This window comes from Sus scrofa, chromosome 3, assembly GCF_000003025.6.
Source record: "Sus scrofa isolate TJ Tabasco breed Duroc chromosome 3, Sscrofa11.1, whole genome shotgun sequence".
NCBI classification, from domain to species: Eukaryota; Metazoa; Chordata; class Mammalia; order Artiodactyla; family Suidae; genus Sus; species Sus scrofa.
Genome location: NC_010445.4, coordinates 99098388 through 99117515, shown reverse-complemented (window position 1 = coordinate 99117515; position 19128 = coordinate 99098388). Strand labels below are relative to the sequence as shown.

Sequence of the window (19128 nt, the reverse complement as noted above, 5' to 3'; positions counted from 1 at the left end):
TGCAGCTTTTCTGGGCTGCAGGGGGTCCTGCCTGGAGCTGGCAGTCCTATGCAGCTGATCCACTAGGGCACCCCCTGGGTGTTTGGGCGGGTAGCAGGGCCGTTGGAGACTGAAGAGGCTCCTCCCTGGGGCAGCCCGACTCAGAAAAACCGTCCGAGAATTAGGCAGATCTATTCATGGCCTGGCTAGGCTTGTTCTAGCTTTTCTGGGCTGCAGGCCTTTTCTCGGGGGCTGGTGGTGTTTGGTGCTACTCTGCGGAAGTGTAGCCCCTCCAAAGGGCAAGCAGGCCTGTGCAGGGACAGCCCCTGCAGTGGTAGGCTTCAGGCAATTGTTGAGGCCAGCCTCCTGGATGGTAGGCAGCCCCAGGTTTGGCAAGAGCCTAGGGGGTAGCGGGGGTGGGGGGAGGGGATGCACTGGGAAGCACAGCTTTCAGCTAGCTAGCGGGCCTGTAAGCTTGCTGTGGCGTGGGGGTTATTCTATGGGGACCCACCCCTTCTTCTCTCCCCTCCCCAGCACGGGCGCAGATCAGGCTCTTCTCCCAGGTTCCCTCTGATGTGGCTTTCCACTTCCCCGCCCCTAGAGTATTGCTCCCTTCCTCTGCAACAGCTTTGGTTTCTAGTCTCCCAGGCAGTCTCTGCCCCGTCAAATGGTTTCTAGACCTCCCAAGCAGTTTCCATTCCGCCCCGCCCCCCCAGCCCGGGGACTAACCTCTGGAGCCGAGGATTCGGTGCCCAGCCCCCACCCAGGCGTCTCAATTTTTGGTGACTGTGCCCGTAGTTCAGATGGTCCGTTCGGTTCTTGATCGGCTTTTCCGTACTCCAACTTACTGCTACACTCTTCTCTGCATCTGGAGATTCCTCCGGTTCATTTGATCTTTCCCCCATGTAGGTGACTTTTCAGGGTGCGGGATCCCTTTCTCCTCCGCAGTTCCCTTTCGGGAGCGCCCATCCCGCTCGGATTCACCTTCTCTCACTCTCCTCTTTTCTCCCATTCTGCCCAGTAATGTCACGAACTTCTTGCCGTTATTGGAGTTTAGGTTCCTCTGCCAGCGATTGGTTGCTGTTCTGTGTGAGTCATTTATTCTGTAGATGTGCTTTTTTTGTTGTGTTTGTGGGAGAGGGCAAGTGTGTCCCCCTACTCCTCCGCCATCTTGTCCTCCTCCTGTATTAAGCTTTTGACGGCAAAGCAGCATCATGTTTATCATGAGCAGAAAATATAACCTTAGAACATAATGCATTAAAGGTACTTGAGGGTTGAAGTAGAAAGGTTAGATAAAAAGAAAGAAGGAACATGGTAGGATAGAGAAAAATGAAGATTTTAATTATGATCTATAATTTTTTCTTTAGTTCTGGACAAAGGGAAAGAAATCATTTTCCATAAAGCATTGAAAAAATACACATTATCATTTCAATCAATTCTGTGAAAACAAATATGCAGTCATAAAATGCAGTAACAATTGGAATGCTGTTGTCATATTATTTTATAATAAAGTGTGGGAAATTCAATGCAAAGGATAAAGTAATAAGTTAAGGTGCCAGCATGATAAAACATTTTTTAGAGTAATGACACATTCAGCCTGGGCTCGTGTTCACTGGATTGGTAGAAGTTTAATAAAATTAGTCATGAGGCAATACACATAAATGACTCCAAATCACCCAAGTTCAAAGGTAGGGAAGGAGGATCTGATTTAACACACACACACACACACACAAACAAGAATGAGATCTGTTGTTTTCATCAACCAAAATCACAGTGTCTCAGGCTTGTTTGGGACAGTGCTATCATGTCATTACCCCTTGTTCATACTAAAGTTTTGCAGCGAAGCCAACTTCTCTTCCTCTCATGTGTCACCAATTCAATTTTCAAAGCCTGGATGTCTCCACACACTTCTGCCTACTCTAAGAAAAAAATTAATAGTTTTTCAAACAGTAAAAAAGAATTGGGTCAAAAAGCTTCTCTGTTAAAATTGGATTATTCTCCCACAGCAGGTGAAAGTTCAGCAAGGACTGTGAAGCGCAAATGTCAGTATATTCAAGGTGTTGGATCAAATAATTTTAGAGGTCAAGAGGACTTTATAAAAGTCATCTTCATCAATTTTCTACCCCCTTAAAAATCTTTTCAGCACTATAACTGGCCAATGGCCATCTAGCTTCTGCTTAAATACACTGCAGTGGTAGGGACTCTCCTCCTAAAGCATCCATTTATTTATCCAAAATAAGTTTGATTATTTTGTATGCTACAGGCACATTGCTAGGAAGAGATATGGTAGGTATTATATACTAGATGGTGTGGGGATGTATCTCTAGAATGGTCTTCTCATTTTACAATGAGCTAAAATTCATCTCACTTTAATCCCCATTAATGGACACATATTTAATATTATTCAATAATTAAAGTATCTATTTATCTTGAGCTTCATTATCCAAACAACTGAATTTAAGTATTAGGTAGAGAGGTTGGTACATATTACATTCAATTATACTTTTTTCACAAAATAGTATTCTTTATTAAAATATCAAGTTTTACTAACTTTAAAAAACATTTAAAAGAGGATACCTGATCAGAGTAAAAGAAATGTATATAAATACACATTATCCTTTCATCCATCACTGTTTTTAACAATATGCTCTAAGTGCCAATTTTATTTCAAGAGGAACATATTTCATTCTGTAGTTTCTTAACTTTGAATTAAACATCTAAAATAGAGTTTAAAGCCTACCTGGCTTTATCCTTTTGAAAACTCTACCACTGTAAAAAATTTATAAAGAAGTTTTGGACAATCCTAAATTCACAAAAGGTTCATTTGGGGAGATTTAATAGTGGCTGGGGCTCCCTCACTACTACCCATTCTGATTTAATTGGATTTTGGTAGGACTATGGTACTGGTAGATTTCTAATCTTTCCAAGGGATTCTAATATGTGGCCAGGTTTCAGAACCACTGTTTAAAGGTAAGCTTGAACTCTCTTAATGAGTCTTTCATAGGTCTGTGTATTGATAATCAGAGACAAGGCTTGCTTTCTTTTCCAAATTCATTTAAAATTTAACTATTCTAATGAGTATAATTGGCTTTAATCACATGACCTTGATAACTGATGATGTTGAGGATCTTTCAGGTGTTTATTGGTCATTTATATACCTTCTTTGTGAAGTATCTGTGCAAGTGTCTGACCCATTTTTAATTTGGTTGTTTTCTTATTTTAATGCTATAACATTAGACAAAGTATGTTGTACTTCATCACTAAAAACATTTCCAGCAATAAATTTCCATACAATAAATCTGTATGCACATAATAACGGAATTTTAAAATACAAAAGCAAAACCGCAAAATTTAAAGGACAAATAGACAAAAGTACAAGCAAATTTGGAAATTTTAGCACTACTGTATTAGGAACTGGTAGGATTCACAAAAATCAGAAAAGATATAGGATGTTTTAGTAACATTATTAAAAACTGGCTACTTGAGGAGGTCCCTTCATGGCTCAGTGGTTAGCAAACCCAACTAGCATCCAAGAGGATGTGGGTTAGATCCCTGGCCTCACTCAATGGGTTAAGGATCTGGTGTGGCCATGAGCTATGGTGTAGGTTGCAGACGTGGCTCAGATCTGGCATTGCTGTGGTTGTGGCACAGGCCTGGTGGCTACAGCTCCAATTGGAACCCTAGCCTGGGAACCTCCATATGCTGCAGGTGTGGTCCTAAAAGAGACAGAAAAAACAAACAAACACAAAAAAACCAAAAACTTGGCTATTTGAATTCCACCATGGGGTGATGAGATTGGCAGCATCTCTGCAGCACCAGGACACAGGTGCTATCCCCAGCCAGCACAATGGGTTAGAAGATTCAGTATTGCTGCAGCTGCAGCATAGGTCAAAACTGCAGCTTGGATCTCCATATGCTAAGCAGTGGCAAAAAAAAGGAAAAAAATGGCTTATTTGATTTTGATAGACTACTACATCTAACAATTATAGAATATACATATTTTCAAGTGAATATTAAACATTTACCAAGATAGACAAAATACTAGGTCACAAATTGCCAATATCTAGAATTAAAAATTTACACATCATTACAAAGCTTTCATATATTAAAAGAGTAATATAAAGTATAAACAACTTAATGCCCCAAATTAGAAATGTAGATAAAATATTTGAAAATAAAATTTCAGGACTAAGTCTTCCTCACTAAAGTAACACCAGTGAAGCTTTAAAATGCACTCAAAAATCACTGTGTGGGGGAGTATCATTATAAAATGCATATACCGTTTCAAATGTCTGAGGTTATGTATTTCTAACAAACTCCCAACTGATGCTGATAAGAAAATAAAACATGTGTTTTTCAATTAGGGATAACCATGATGCTATTAAAATCCTTCAGTATACTGAATGAATTTACAAGTACACACGACAGGTTCAGGGAAGCAAAGCAAAATAAATGAGATACGGACTTACATGAGATGCTTCCTAGAAACCTCTGAATAGCTGCCAGGTTGGAGTGGACACCATTATGCAGGGAGAATCTACACATTACCTCGAGAGATGCAAAAAATTACCTTTACTTTACAAACTTCAAAGGCCCTTCTTGAATTGGACTCCTGATGCAAGCTAATGGGGTAAAGATATTTATGTTAGGATAACATCAATAATGTAATTTGGGATGTTTTTGGTGATAATGGGTACAGTGGATACCTATGCCTCTTTTTATTCATAGTTCCTTTTCTAATTGACAGAAATTTCCCAAGTAGATATTAAAATGGTAAACGGTGAAATTAATTAAATATCACATTAATAAGGGCCCTTGATTTGCAGAGAAAGCCAAGTTCAAAAATTTTATTGATATAATGATCTTCCTAGCATAGAAGGCTTTAGTGAAGAATTTAATTAGTTTGCTTTAAAAAGATCACTAGTGTTCAAAAATAGTCTTCAAAATTAAAAATGCAACACTTTTCTCATTTAACAGCTGACTGCACAGTCAATATGAGGGTAGTTTGCTTCCTATTAATAACACTGTATGTCTTCAAAGCTCAGCAAAAATTTTAAAATGTACTTAACAAATTATTTTCTTCTTGACATATTTTAATTTCAGTAATATTTTACATTCCAACAGATCTTAAATAAGCATTGACTTCTAATTTACAATATTATTGCTGAAAACAATTTTAGAGGCTTAGTAAGAAGGAAATAGCAGGAAAAAACAAGAGAACTTATGGCACAGAAAAAAGTAAGCTATCACTTGACTTTTGCACTACACTAATTTCTTCGATAGTCACTTTGGTTCAGAGTCTGGTTCCAGGACTGCTGTTGCAAAAAACTTACCTCTGTGAAAGAGACTTCAAATTGACCAAGCTCTCAAATTTAAGAATTGGGAGTTCCCTCTGTGGTGCAGTGGGTTGAGGATCCAACATTGACTCAGTGGGAGCTTAGGTTTGATTCTTGGCCCAGCAAAGTGGGTTAAGGATCCTGCATTGCCCATAGCTGCAGCTTAGGTCACAGCTGTGTCTCAGATTTAACCACTAAGTAAAAATACACAAGTAAAAATAAATTATTAAAATAAAAATTTTTAAATTAAAAAAGGAGATGGCTGTACAATGCAGCATGTAAATATATAATGATGACAGATATTAATTCCACCTGATAATATTTCACTCTCTCTTTTTATGATTATAGATTTTTATTAAAAGTAGATTTTTAAGGCATACAGTAAGATGATTTGATATATAGGAAAATAGTAAAGTGATTATATTACAGCAATTGATATGTCATCTTACATAGTTACCATTTTTTCCCTGATGAGTGCATCTTGAATCTATTCTCTTAGCATATTTCTAATATTCAACACAGTATTATTAACTATAGTCATCACACCTGTACATTAGAACTCTAGGCTTCTTCTTCCCATATAACTACAAATTTGACCAGCATTTCCCCATTTCCCCCACCCTACCAGCTCCTGGTAACCACTTTTCAACAACCACGTTTCTAAAAGTTTTATTTTTTTTTACCTTCATCTTTAATGATTTTTATTTTTTTTCCATTATAGCTGGTTTACAGTGTTCTGTCGATTTTCTACTATACAGCATGGTGACCCAGTTACACATACATGTATACATTCTTTTTTCTCACATTATCATGCTCCATCATAAGTGACTAGACATATTTCCCAGTGCTACATAGCAGGGTCTCATTGCTAAAGCATTCCAAAGGCAACAGTTTGCATCTATTAACCCCAAGCACCCCATCCATCCCACTCCCTTCCCCTCAGTAACCACAAGCCTATTCTCCAAGTCCATGCTTTTCTTTTCTGTGGAAAGGTTCATTTGTGCCATATATTAGATTCCAGGTATAAGTGATATCATATGGTATTTAATATAAATGGCAAAAGTTAGAGAGGATTCTAAAGGCAGCAAGAGAAAAGCAAAGCATTAATTATAAGGGAACCCCAATAAGGCTATCAGCTGATTTCTCTACAGAAACACTACAGGCCAGAAGGGAGTGTCAAGATATATTTAAAATGCTGAAAGGAAAAAATTTTCCACCTAGAGTACTCTACTCAGCAAGAATATCATTTAAAATAGAAGGGGAAATAAAAAATTTCTCCAACAAACAAAGGCTAAAAGAGTACAGCAATACTAAATCCATTCTAAAAGAGCTGAATGTGCTTCTCTAAATTAAAAAAAAAAAAAAAAGTAAGAAGAATTAAGATGGAGGAAACCAGAATTGGAAAGCAGTCACTTAAATTAAACAGCATACAGATCTAAACATGAAGATGTTAAAAAAAAAAAAAAGACATCAAAGTCATACAATGTGGGGAAGGAAAGTAAAAAAATATAGATTCTTTTTTAATGATGTGTTTGAGCCTATATGACTATCAGGCTAAAGCAAGCAGATATAGGAAGGGTTTAATGTACTTAAAAAACAGGGCAACCACAAATTAAAACTGAACATTATATTCACAAAAACTGAAAAGTACTCAATCATAAAACAAATGGAAACCATCCAACCCAAAAAAGAAGAGAAACACAGAATCAACTGGAAAACAAGGTTTAAAATGGCACTAAATATATATTTATCAATAATCACCTTAAATGTCAATGGACTGAATGCTCCAATCAAAAGACACATAATGGCAGATTGGATAAAAAGCAGAAACTTTCAATCTGCTGTCTACAAGAAATTCACCTTAGAGCAAAGGTAGATTGAAAGTGAGGGGATGGGAAAAGATATTTCACCCCAATGGACAAGACAGGAAAGCAGGAGTTGCAATACTCATATCAAACAAAATAGACTTTAAAATGAAGGCCTAGATACTCATGTTGCAACAGAAGAAAGGGTGGGGGAAAAACTGTAATTGTAATGTATACATGTAAGGATAACCTGACCCCCTTGCTGTACAGTGGGAAAATTAAAAAAAAAAAAAAAAATGAAGGCCATAAAGAAAGACAAAGAGGGACACTATTTAATGGTTAAAGGATCAAGTCAAGAAGATGATATTAAAATTGTCAATATATATGCCCCTAACATAGGAGCACCCAGGTACCTACAATAAATACCAACAGACATAAAAGGAGAAATTGATGGGAATGCAATTTTAGGAGATTTTTAACACCCCACTCACAACAATGGAGAGATCCTCTAAACAGAAAATCAATAAGGCAACACAGATCCTAAATGGCACAATGAAAAGTTAGACTTAATCGCCATTTTCAGGATATTACATCCAAAAAAATCAGAATATACATTCTTCTCAAGTGCACATGGAACATTCTCAAGGATCGATCACATACTGTGGCACAAAGTTAACCTCAACAAATTTAAGAGTGTAGAAATTACTTCAAGTATCTTCTCTGACCACAATGGCATGAAACTAGAAATCAACAACAGGAAAAGAAATGATTTTTTAAAAATATTTCACATAGAAGTGTGATCATACAATATTTGTCTTTCCCTGTTGGGCTTATTTAATTAACATAATGTCCAAGTTCACTCATGTTGTAATAGGATTTTCTTCCTTCTTATGGCAGAAAAATATTCTATTCTCTCTCTCTATGAAATAGAATATTCTGTGTTTATATAATGTATATATTATATTAATATTATAAAATATTCTTTTAGAATATATATTAACATGTATATCATGTCTTCTCATCTTCTTTATCCATTCATCCATCTGCAAACATTTTAGTTGGTTCTAGACCTTCGCTCTTGTGAATGATGCTGAGTGCAAATATCTCTTTGAGATCCTGATTTCATTTCCTTTGGATATACACCCCAAAGTGAGATTGCTTGTTATATATGCCCTTTGCTATGTTGAAGTACATTCCTTCTCAACCTAATTTGTTGAGAATTTTATCATGAAACAATGTTGAATTTTGCCACATACTTTTTCTATATCTATTAAAATGAAAGATGATCATATGATTTATATGATTTTTATCTTTCAGTCTGTTGATGTGGTATATCCAATTTATTAGTTTGTGTATTGGTTCATTGATTTTTACTGGTTCAAATCAGAGCAGAGAGCATTGGGCTGAGTGTATGTTATTTAGGCCTTAGCAAACCTGATGATGTGGCTGTGTAGTAATTAGAGCCTTATATTGTCCTGATCGAGTTTCTCTATCTGTAGACTGCTAGGTAAACAATCAGAATATCCTAAGAAAACCCTACAAAAACAAACACATAAACATAAACAAAAATATTGACGTTTAGAACTCACTAAGGTTGAGTGATAAAAATGATCACTTTTTTCCCCATAACTTTGGGATAATTAAATTTAGGGTAATTTCCATTGAGATATACTATAAAAGTATCCTTTAGCTTATAATTCTTATTTCCCTTCCCCTTTCAGGAATTTAATTGATGAACTTTCCCTATCATGGTTTTTGTTTTCTTTCAAGGTTATTTTGGCACAGATGCAAAAATGAATAAAGCATGTAACCTAAATATTAAAAATAAGCTTCTTTAATGCATTAAGTACTCATACACATATACATTGAGGGTATATATGTATATATTTGTGCTACCAACACAAACATTCAAACTGCCATTACCAATACTGAGACTATTTAAGCCATAAAGACAGTGTGGTTCTAATCATCCAATGACAAGATCTAGGTCTACAAAAACATCTAATTACTAGACATTATGTTTTTCAAATAAAACAATAAAAAATGTTTTTACTAATTTAATGACTTTTGCACTTTTTGTAATTACATACACTAATGTTTTCAAATATCTAAAGAAGTTCTCAAAATTTTTCACTAATACCAGCTTTTTCATCAACTGCAATTCAAAATAAATATATTCAGACGGTGCATTCTAATGGATATTTGTCTCAAGTGGATGCTATTTCAAAATATAATGGACGTTTGCCTTACTTTTGCATATTGTGGCATTAACATATGTTTATTCCATCACTACCTACCCAAATTATCTACTCCTCTAAAGCCTGAGAATTTCTTTTTCCCCCTCCCATTACACTAAGAAAGGCAATATTTGTATAGTGTGTGGTGGGGGATGGGGGGAGGGATCTTCTAGAATAAAGAAAGGTTTTGAAAACCAAATCTCATAATTCCTATTTTTTAAATTATATATGGTCTATACAAAAGAATACGTTATGCATGTTATACATGTTAAATAAACATGTCAGCACACATTTATTGAGCAATTATTGATTCTTAATAGACACCTCCAACCAAATATATTTCAACTAAATTTTTGATTTCCCTCATAAACTTGTTCCACTATAGCTCATTTGGTGGTAACTCCATCCTTCCAGTTGGTCAGACCTCAAACTTTGGCAGTATCTTTGATTTTTCTTTTCTTCAAAAACTCCTGTTGTCTCTACTTTCAAAATATACCCTGAATCCTATCACTTCCCATAACTCTACTGTTTGTCAAAGCCATAAGCATCTCTAGATTGTATTCCTTCTCCCATCCTTGTTCCTTCTACTGTCTAATCTCAACCTAGCAGACAGTGTTACTTTTTAACTGTAAATCAGATCACACCACCACACATGGTTCAGAACTGACCAAAGACTCCCCATCTCATGAGAGTCAAGGTCACCCTCTTCACAATGAAATACATGCCCATTAGTAGCTACCTACTACTTCTCCAAGCTCTTCAGCTCAAATCTTTCTGGCTCCTTCCTGGGTAGTTGACAATCACAACATTAGGAATGTCACTGGCTCTTCCTGCTTCCAGGAACACATTTTCTCTATGTCTGCATGGCTCACCCCATCTTTCCAATCTTTTCTCAAATGTAACCTTCACAGAGAGGCCTACACTGACCACTGTACCGATAAACATAAACCCAACACTGTCACTTCTGATTACTATTTCTGTTGTATTGATCACTAATAAACTTCTAAAATATTGTTATTTCTCTTCTTACTAGAAAATCCATAAGGGAAGAGATTTATTTCTTTAGCCTAAGTATCTTGAGGAGTGGCTTATACACAGTAAAATTTTGTTAACTGAATGAATGAATATATGCTATTTACTGTATTAAGTGCCAGGAAGCTATGAATGAACATAGCTATATGCTTTAGGGAGCATATAGGCAATTACACTAGTCAAAGCTTTTCGAGTTTGAAGAAATACATAAAGTGTATGTAGTTCAAATTTACCATTTTATAGATAAGGAAGCAGAGGCCCAGTGATGTTATTAGGCTCCTCAGTGATCACAGAAGGACCAGAGTTTAATTATCTGACTCATAAAGTAGCACTCTTGTTACTACACACTGTGCTTAACAATATTTATTTATCACAGTTTGTGCTAAAGGTATAATAGGGACTGCAAAAAGTAAATATAAAACAAAAAGAGCAATATTATAAATTGTATTATTAATGCTGGAAGAGTGATATGAATACTTAGGTACTATAGAATTGCAAGAAATATCTATACCTTAAAATTAAGACAACCTTCAATGAGTTGAAAGACAAATAAAATAATTATAATAATGAAGGTAGATATAATGCAATTGAAGGTGTGGAAGTAGCATAAGTATACTTTGGGAGAGAATGAAAGAGGTTGTTAAGCTCCCTTTAGTTAACTTAAATCTTTAGGCCTCAGTGAATTGAAATCTCACTAGCGAGTAGACATAGATGTGTCACAGATGAACTCAAGGCATCATTAACAGAAATCAGATGTAAAAATATTATTTTAATTTTCAAAAAGATAAAAATAGTGGATGACAGAAATAGAGAAATATCTTTTTTTTTTTTTTTGTCTTTTTGTTATTTCTTTGGGCCGCTCCCGTGGCATATCGAGGTTCCCAGACTAGGGGTCGAATCGGAGCTGTAGCCACTGGCCTATGCCAGAGCCACAGCAACACAGGATCCGAGCCGCCTCTGCAACCTACACCACAGCTCACAGCAACGCTGGATCGTTAACCCACTGAGCAAGGGCAGGGACCGAACCCACAACCTCATGGTTCCTAGTCGGATTCGTTAACCACTGCACCACGACGGGAACTCCTTGATCTAGCTAAAGAAATTTTGTGAGTTTTTAGTGGCAAAATTGGTGATTACCAGGAGTTATCATAGGCTCACTGACAAGAATTGCTAGAATGGTTTGATATTTCATCTTAAAGTTGGAATGGGTATGCCCATGTTTGTTGTGCATGTGTATTTCTGTGTGCATGTTTGTGTGTATTTAAACAGGGTATTTGACAAAATGCCTCTTGATACCTTGCAGGCATTATGGGGTTAAATAATTACATTATACTGATCCACAGCTGACTGAATATTTATGTGCCAATGTTTATTAACAAATATATTTCAACCTAAAGTGATATCTTTGTTACAATAAGTTCTCTGTCTCTGTTTTTTCCTTAACATTTGTATCATTGATTTGAACATAGATCAGAATAAAGCATGGTTAGGCATTCCCATTCTGGCTCAGCGGTAACAAACGCAACTAGTATCCATGAGGATATGGGTTTGATCCCGACTCATTCAGTGGTTTAAGGATCAGGCATAGCAGTGAGTTATGATGTAGGTCGCAGACGTGTCTCAGATCTGGCATTGCTATGGCTGTGGCATAAGCTGGCAGCTGCAGCTCTGATTCCACCCCTAGTCTGGGAACTTCCATATGCCATACCTGCAGCCATAAAAAGCAAAAAAATAAAAAATTTAAAAAATAAACCACAATTATGTAATTTGGGAGCCATCTAATATACAAGATGGCAGAATCAAGCTTCTAAAAATATTGAGCAGAAATAGCAATCACAATTTTAATTACTACATTTTAAAGTAGCTACTGTGCGCTGAATAGGAACACTGTATATTATTCATTATTATGACTACTCAAAATAGATAATATTCCTTTTTGATTAAAACATTTTTGACATATAGTTGATTTACAATGTTGCATTAATTTCTGTTGTATAGCAAAGTGATTCAGTTATACATATATAATATTTTTAATATCCTTTTCCATTATAGTTTATCATAGGACATTGAATACAGTTCTCTGTGCTATACAATAGGACCATTTTTTTAGATAATATTATTGATTTTAAAATAAGATATATCAAAATTATACAGTAAAATTTTTACCCCAGCTCTTACTCAATAGTTTAGACCACACCTATGGCAGGCTTACATTTACAAAATTTATGAATAGGAAATTAAATAGAGACAAATACATATTCATAAATTTAGATACAAAGAGTCATTTTTCCAGAGTTCCTATGGTGGTGCAGTGGGTTGGGAATCTGACTGCAGTGGCTTAGCTCGCTGTGGAGGAGCAGGTTCAATCCCTGGCACAGAAGAGTGGGTTAAAAGGAGCTCATAGCTGCATTGGTTTCAACTGTGGCTTGGATTCAAACCCTGGCTTGGGAACTTCCATATGCTGTTGTGTGGCCATTTTTAAAAAGTCATTTTTCTGCATAGGGTAAGGTATAACTTGAATGAAATAAAATACTTATTTCTAAAAGAAGATTGTAGTATGTATGAGTGAAGAATTCTATTCAGGCCAAAGATGATAAATACAATCATAACTTTAGACTGCATTGAAAATATTAGAACTAAGAGATAATCATTTCACTTTATTACTGATAACATCAGGACTAATATGCCTAGTTTTTTATGTGACTCCAGTGAATTTTACTGACAAACTTGGGAAGCTGGTGGAACATGAAAAATTAGGAAAATAAGAACTTGAGCACTTTTCTTTCTTATCTACTTATTATTCTTTCTAAAAGTGTGTTGTTACAGAAAATGTCCCAATTTTGTTTGGAAATACATATAACAATAAGCTATTTAGTCCAAAGTATTAATATGTACAAATCCAGATAGTTAGAGAAATATGTAAGATTTGAATTCATGGAAAGTGACTGGATGGATAAGGAGCTCTGAACAACTTTGTTTTCTCTTTTTACAGCTGCACCTATAGCATATGGAGCTCCAAGCCAGGGGTCAAATTGGAGCTGCACCTGAGGCCTACACCACAGCCAGAGCAACACCAGATCAAAGCCACATCTATGACACACACCACAGCTTGTGGCAACGCTGGATCCTTAACCCACCAAGTGAGGCCAGGGATTCAACCTACATCCTCACAGAGACATTGGGTCTTTAACCTTCTGAGCCACAGTGGGAGCTCCAGAGTGCTGAAGAACTCTTAAGAGCAACACAAAGTACTTTTGGATAAAGCCAAATTACAATGCAAACAAAACATCATAGGGCTATTACATGAAGAAAATTTAACTTCCCAAAGTTTTTAATAGAGAACCATAAGGTTTCTAACTATGTGAAAATATTATAGGATACATTTATAAGCATATGTATTTATGCACGCTAGAGATTTATTTGCTTTTTCACTAAGTTCTACTACTACTAAGGGTGCCATGAAATATTTTGTAGGTACCAAGTAAGAGTGGGAGGATAATATAAAGCACTGTAGCAGTTGCAGCATATCACGCAGAGGTAACTTGACGACTTACATGAAAAATTACACTGCTCTTCATCACACTCTGTTAGACATTCAGACAGTTCATTTAGCCTTTGATTTGTTGAATATATGAACTTCAATTTGAGCTTGCAAACCAGTTCCAACTGATTTGACAGAAGCATAGGAGACTTCTGCTTTCAATTTAAAGACTATGATCCAAAAAATGATGAATGAGATTTTTCTCTTTTTCTATTTGCAGCACTGGTTTTCTTGAGTGACTTTCGTTATGATCTAATGCATTTATTGTTCTTTGAGGGAGCATAATGTAAGGCCGATTTAATAGAAATACCTGTGGCTGGAATACAAAGAGAGTTCTCTGTGTCACGTCAAGAACTTTTTTCACTTAGTAGGGAATGAAGCAATGAAAATTGATGTCCCATGAATACACTGATTTTGCTTCTACCAAGTGAATTTAGAAACTCTACCAATTTGAAAAATTATTTTTAATCTTTTTCAATTTTATTACTCAAATATGATAGCAAAGGTTATAAAGAGAAAATTTTTAACATACTGCAAGGACTATCAAGATTACATTATGTGAATCACATGAATGCTTTGTGGAAAGGAATATAGGTATTTTTCATTTATTTAATAATAGACATATCTTAGATCTACACCAGATAAAATTACATCATGTGATACTTTAGAAGCTACAAGTTAGAAATGTGTTCATTGAAGAGAAACACTTCATTTAAACAAATGCATCTCAATATCCATCCTCTACATAACAACTGAATAAATTGATGTTATTATTAATGCAAGGAACAAATTAAGATATTGGCTTATCATTCTAAATTCATTTATAATTTTGGAATTAAAATATCAGGATAAACACAAGTTTAGCGAAAGCCTTTTAATCCATTTGATTGATGTGCTTATTAAAATTTTTACATTATTTAATTGCCTTACTCCAGAATCTACTGCTAGCTACAATGGAACAAATAAAATATTATTTTAAAGCTTGGAGTTCTCCCTGTGGCACAGTGGGTTAAAGATCTGTTGCAGCAGCTCAGGTCACTGCAGAAGCATGGGTTTGATCCCTGGCCCAGGGCGATGGGTTAAGGACCTGGCATTGCTGCAGCTGTGACATAGGTTACAGCTGTGGCTTGGATTTGATTCCTGATCCAGGAACTTCTATATGCTGTGGGTGTGGCCAAAAAAGAAAAAATAAATATTAAAGCTTATCATTGATGACTTTATGCATCTTTTATCTGGGCCCTATAAAGCTCATAAAAATTGTATCGCGATAAAAAGGAAAACAAAAAAAGAAAAAAATCTAGCCTGAACTGATCATTCAGATTTTTCAAAGTGGTTTATGAACAAAAGTCCCAATTAATCAAAATCATTAAGGTGCTTTGCTTAAGGCTCTGCTTAAATTATATACTTTGCTATATCAGGCATAGAAAAGTAATATAAATGTGGATATGGGCATGGGTCAATAGCCCCTGAACACAGTCTTATGGGGATATGATATTCTAGGTCAGAAAACAAGTTATCAGCTAGAAATATACATTCAGATTAATGCAAAAAATTAAAATTCAAGTCAAATTTTAATTTACCTTCTGCAAACAGGAGAGTGTCATGACAAGATTTTCATGGAGAAGGATGAAGTAAAAGGGCAAGAAATCATCTGATGCCTCTTTTTAGTGTCCTGGCAGGACATAATAAGTATCTACACCAAAGAGTGTGAGAAAGAGATGGAAAGGATAGTCGGTATCATGTGAAGAAATGTTATTTATAGATTTTGGTTGTTGAATATAGAAAAAGAGAAAATTGTGTCCCACTAGGTTCTAGATTGGAGGTAGTGCTATTTCACAGGAGAGAGACTAGAAGTTAAAGAGAAAGTAGGGTTTGGAGTATCTGACTTTTTCCAAAGTCTCTGATGTCTTTCACTTAGATTCATAACTTAGCAAATTGATAAATGTTCTTTTTTAACTAAGAAACTACAGATATAGTATTAGTATTCACAAATGATTCTATAAGTTTTCCAGTACAAGGACAATGTAAAAAATTAAATGTGCTTACACATAGTTGTGGCAAGCAATTCACGAAAATATTTTTTTTTAAATTTATGGCAGCATCAGTTAAATCAAATATGTAGCAATAAATTAAACAAATGTTATGTAAGACATTTAACTGAAAACTATATCACTACTGAGATTAATTAAAGGATACTGAAATAATGGATTATATACCTTGTTCACGGATTGACAAATAAATGTAAGACATTGTTCTCTAAAGTAGCATATAGATTCACTGAAATGCTATTCAGAATAGTGAAACATTTATTTCCTATGAAACTTAATAAGCTCTTTCTAAAACTTATATGGAAATTCAAGGAATCAAGAATAACCAAGAGTATCTTGAAAACCATAGCTGAATGACATAAACTACCATCTATCAGAACTTATTATAATGGCTTACTAACTAAAAGAGTGTGGAATTATGTTAGCAAAAAGGCAACTGGGATATTGGAATTGAATAGAGACTCCAAGAAATAGTCTCACATTTGTAAAGGGACCTGATTTACAACTTACAATTAAAGTTTCATTGCAAGACATTAGAAAAATACTATGTTTTTGGTAAATGGTACAGGTCACACAAAAATATCAGTTCCAGTTAGAAAAAAGTCAAAGATTAATAAAACAAAAGTTATATAAAATAACAAGTGCAATTTTTCATATTTTTGTGGTAGATAAAAATATTGTAAACAGTACACAAAAAGTGTCACATCAAAGGAAATATTGATGAATTGTATTCTGTAAAATTAATCTTCATCAAAGACATTATTAAGATAGTAAAAGTACAAATCACAGGTATATGCCATACACACTAAAAAAACCTTATTCCTATTAAAGAACCCTTACTAATAAATATTTAAATGGCCAAGGTTCTTGAATATACACATTACTAAAAAGAGATATTACTGGATTTATTTTCTTTTTTACTTGTACAAAATATTTAAAATAAAGGCAGACTAAAATATTCAATTATGTGTCATTTTTGCAAAATGTGACTGATGCTAAGATGATGCTCTCTGTCACAATTCCTAACATAAAGCTGCACATCTCTACTGCACCAATGTCAATATCAGTTCCTGAATAACTGAGATTCACCCCACTTGTTAATTATTACACTAATGACAGCCTACTTAAATAATAACAGAAAATAGCTACGTCTTATTGAACCCTTATTATATACCAAACACACTAATTCAAATTCTAAATCACTATCTCTTTTCATGCTACTAATAGCCATAAAAGGTATAATTATTTTATTGCTTCGAAGTTTACCTGATTTAAATAGGTGTACAGCCTAGTGATTGTTTTTGCAGATTATATTCCATTCTGTTATATTCTATTATTACAAGATAATGGGTATAATTCCTATGGTATGCAATATATCTTTGCTGCTCATCTGTTTTATACAAAGTGGTTTGGATAGGTACTATTATCATGATCCCTCTTTTACAGAAAAGAAAGTTGGAACTAAAAGTGTTAAATAATTTTTCCCAAAACCAAAGCATTAATGGAAGATGGAGTTCAGACTTGAATTGTCTGTCTGTGAAAATCACATTCTTCAACTCTATGCATTATATAAATGAATTATAGTAAATTCCCCTTAAATTTCAGTGTATTTACCATTACTTTTCCTAATCAATGAGGGTCTGTTTTGTAGTTTTCTTGTCTTAGAAATTCACTGAAAGACTAATGCATTTAGTTGTGGGAAAGGAATGGGTGAAGTTGTGTTTGGAGAGGAATGGAACTAAGAACTGAATACCAGCAAGACTCCCTGTGTCTGTCTTTAATATGTGTTTCTCTATTTCAGCTTTACTTTATGTGTGTCTTCATTAGCGAGGATCATATCCCTAGCATTCTGAGTTTAAATTCTCAGATGTGAGAGGAAGGAAGCTTCCTTACTAACTCCAAATAGAAAAATTCTGGAGAAGGACTTCTACATTCTTGTCAACCCCTTTGCAGGTCAGGGTTTGCTCCCCAAAATTTCTAGGAGTACAGGCAGGTATAAAAAAATACTCATTGAACTTAAGTGACTCCACAATTAATGGAATTATAAACAAGCACAAAATGTAGGTATGCTCTCTTCAAAGCTCATTGAGCTCAATGTAATATGCCTAGAATAAAAAAATGTTCAAGTATGTGGAGATTCAGTAGATGCATAATCTGGTAAAGATTCCTAACATGTTGATGAAGATTGATAATTTGGCCAATTTTTTGGCAATTATAACTTTTTGGATGCTTATATTGCACAATACCTAGAAAGCCACTGAGTTTTATGAATTGGTCACTTGGAAGGTAGAATTTGGACTAGATTTTGTTAAGTTCAGTTGGTTTATGATTATGGTTGCTTGTTATAGCTGATCACAGCTTTCCTCTTGAGCTGGGGTGATTTTTTATGTTTCCTCAGCTGTCTAAAACAATAACAATTCTACTACTTTTGCTTGTGCTTAAAGAAAAAATGTTTGTATTCTACTAAATATGAATATATATAAACAATGAAATTTATATTTTAAAAATTCCAGATAAATTTCAGTATGTCTAAAATTGAAAAACAGGTTAAGATTAATTTTGAACTCTTTGATTTTAGTTCCTGCAAAATGAATGAAATACAGAATTAAAACTTCCTGTTTCAGCCATGAGGAAACATTTATGACAGATATTGACTTTAATGTAATTTAATGACAAAATTTATGGACAAAAAGAAAGAGTAACTCTGTCCTAGTTCTGGTTTACAATCAGTTTTGTGTTCTTAGAAATTTAGATTATATTTTTTTACTTGTAGGATACAAAATTTATTCCATCAACTCAGATTGATAGTGAACATAAATGAAATTTCATGTGTAAAAATTTACATCAGAAAATAATTGCCAAATGCTGTGTTTTGCTTTCATTCCTTCTTAGTGTTATTATTACTACTAATACTTCCAACTAAAACAGTCATTGCATTTTGCATGAACGCTTTCAGCAGTTTTCTAACTTGTCTACTACCCTTCAGTTTAGCTACTCAATTCGTGGTACATCACATTGATACTCTTCCAAAAGAACTGTTCTGAGTATGCAACTTCTAATTGGTTCTAAATGATTATAGAAGTTTAGACATGCCATAGACTGTCCTTTTATTTTACTTCTAGAGACCTTATTCTTCCTTTAAATCCCCCA

At 34.7% G+C, this 19128-nt stretch overlaps 1 long non-coding RNA gene across 4 annotated transcripts in view; it reads right to left on the bottom strand.

Moving 5' to 3' along the window:
- Positions 1-19128, bottom strand: part of LOC102165712 — a 640592-nt gene that overhangs the window by 12995 nt on the left and 608469 nt on the right. For all 4 annotated transcript variants that reach the window (XR_002342756.1, XR_002342754.1, XR_002342755.1 and 1 more), the window contains one exon: positions 4449-4527. This is a non-coding gene — a long non-coding RNA (uncharacterized LOC102165712). The remainder of the gene's footprint in view (positions 1-4448; positions 4528-19128) is intronic.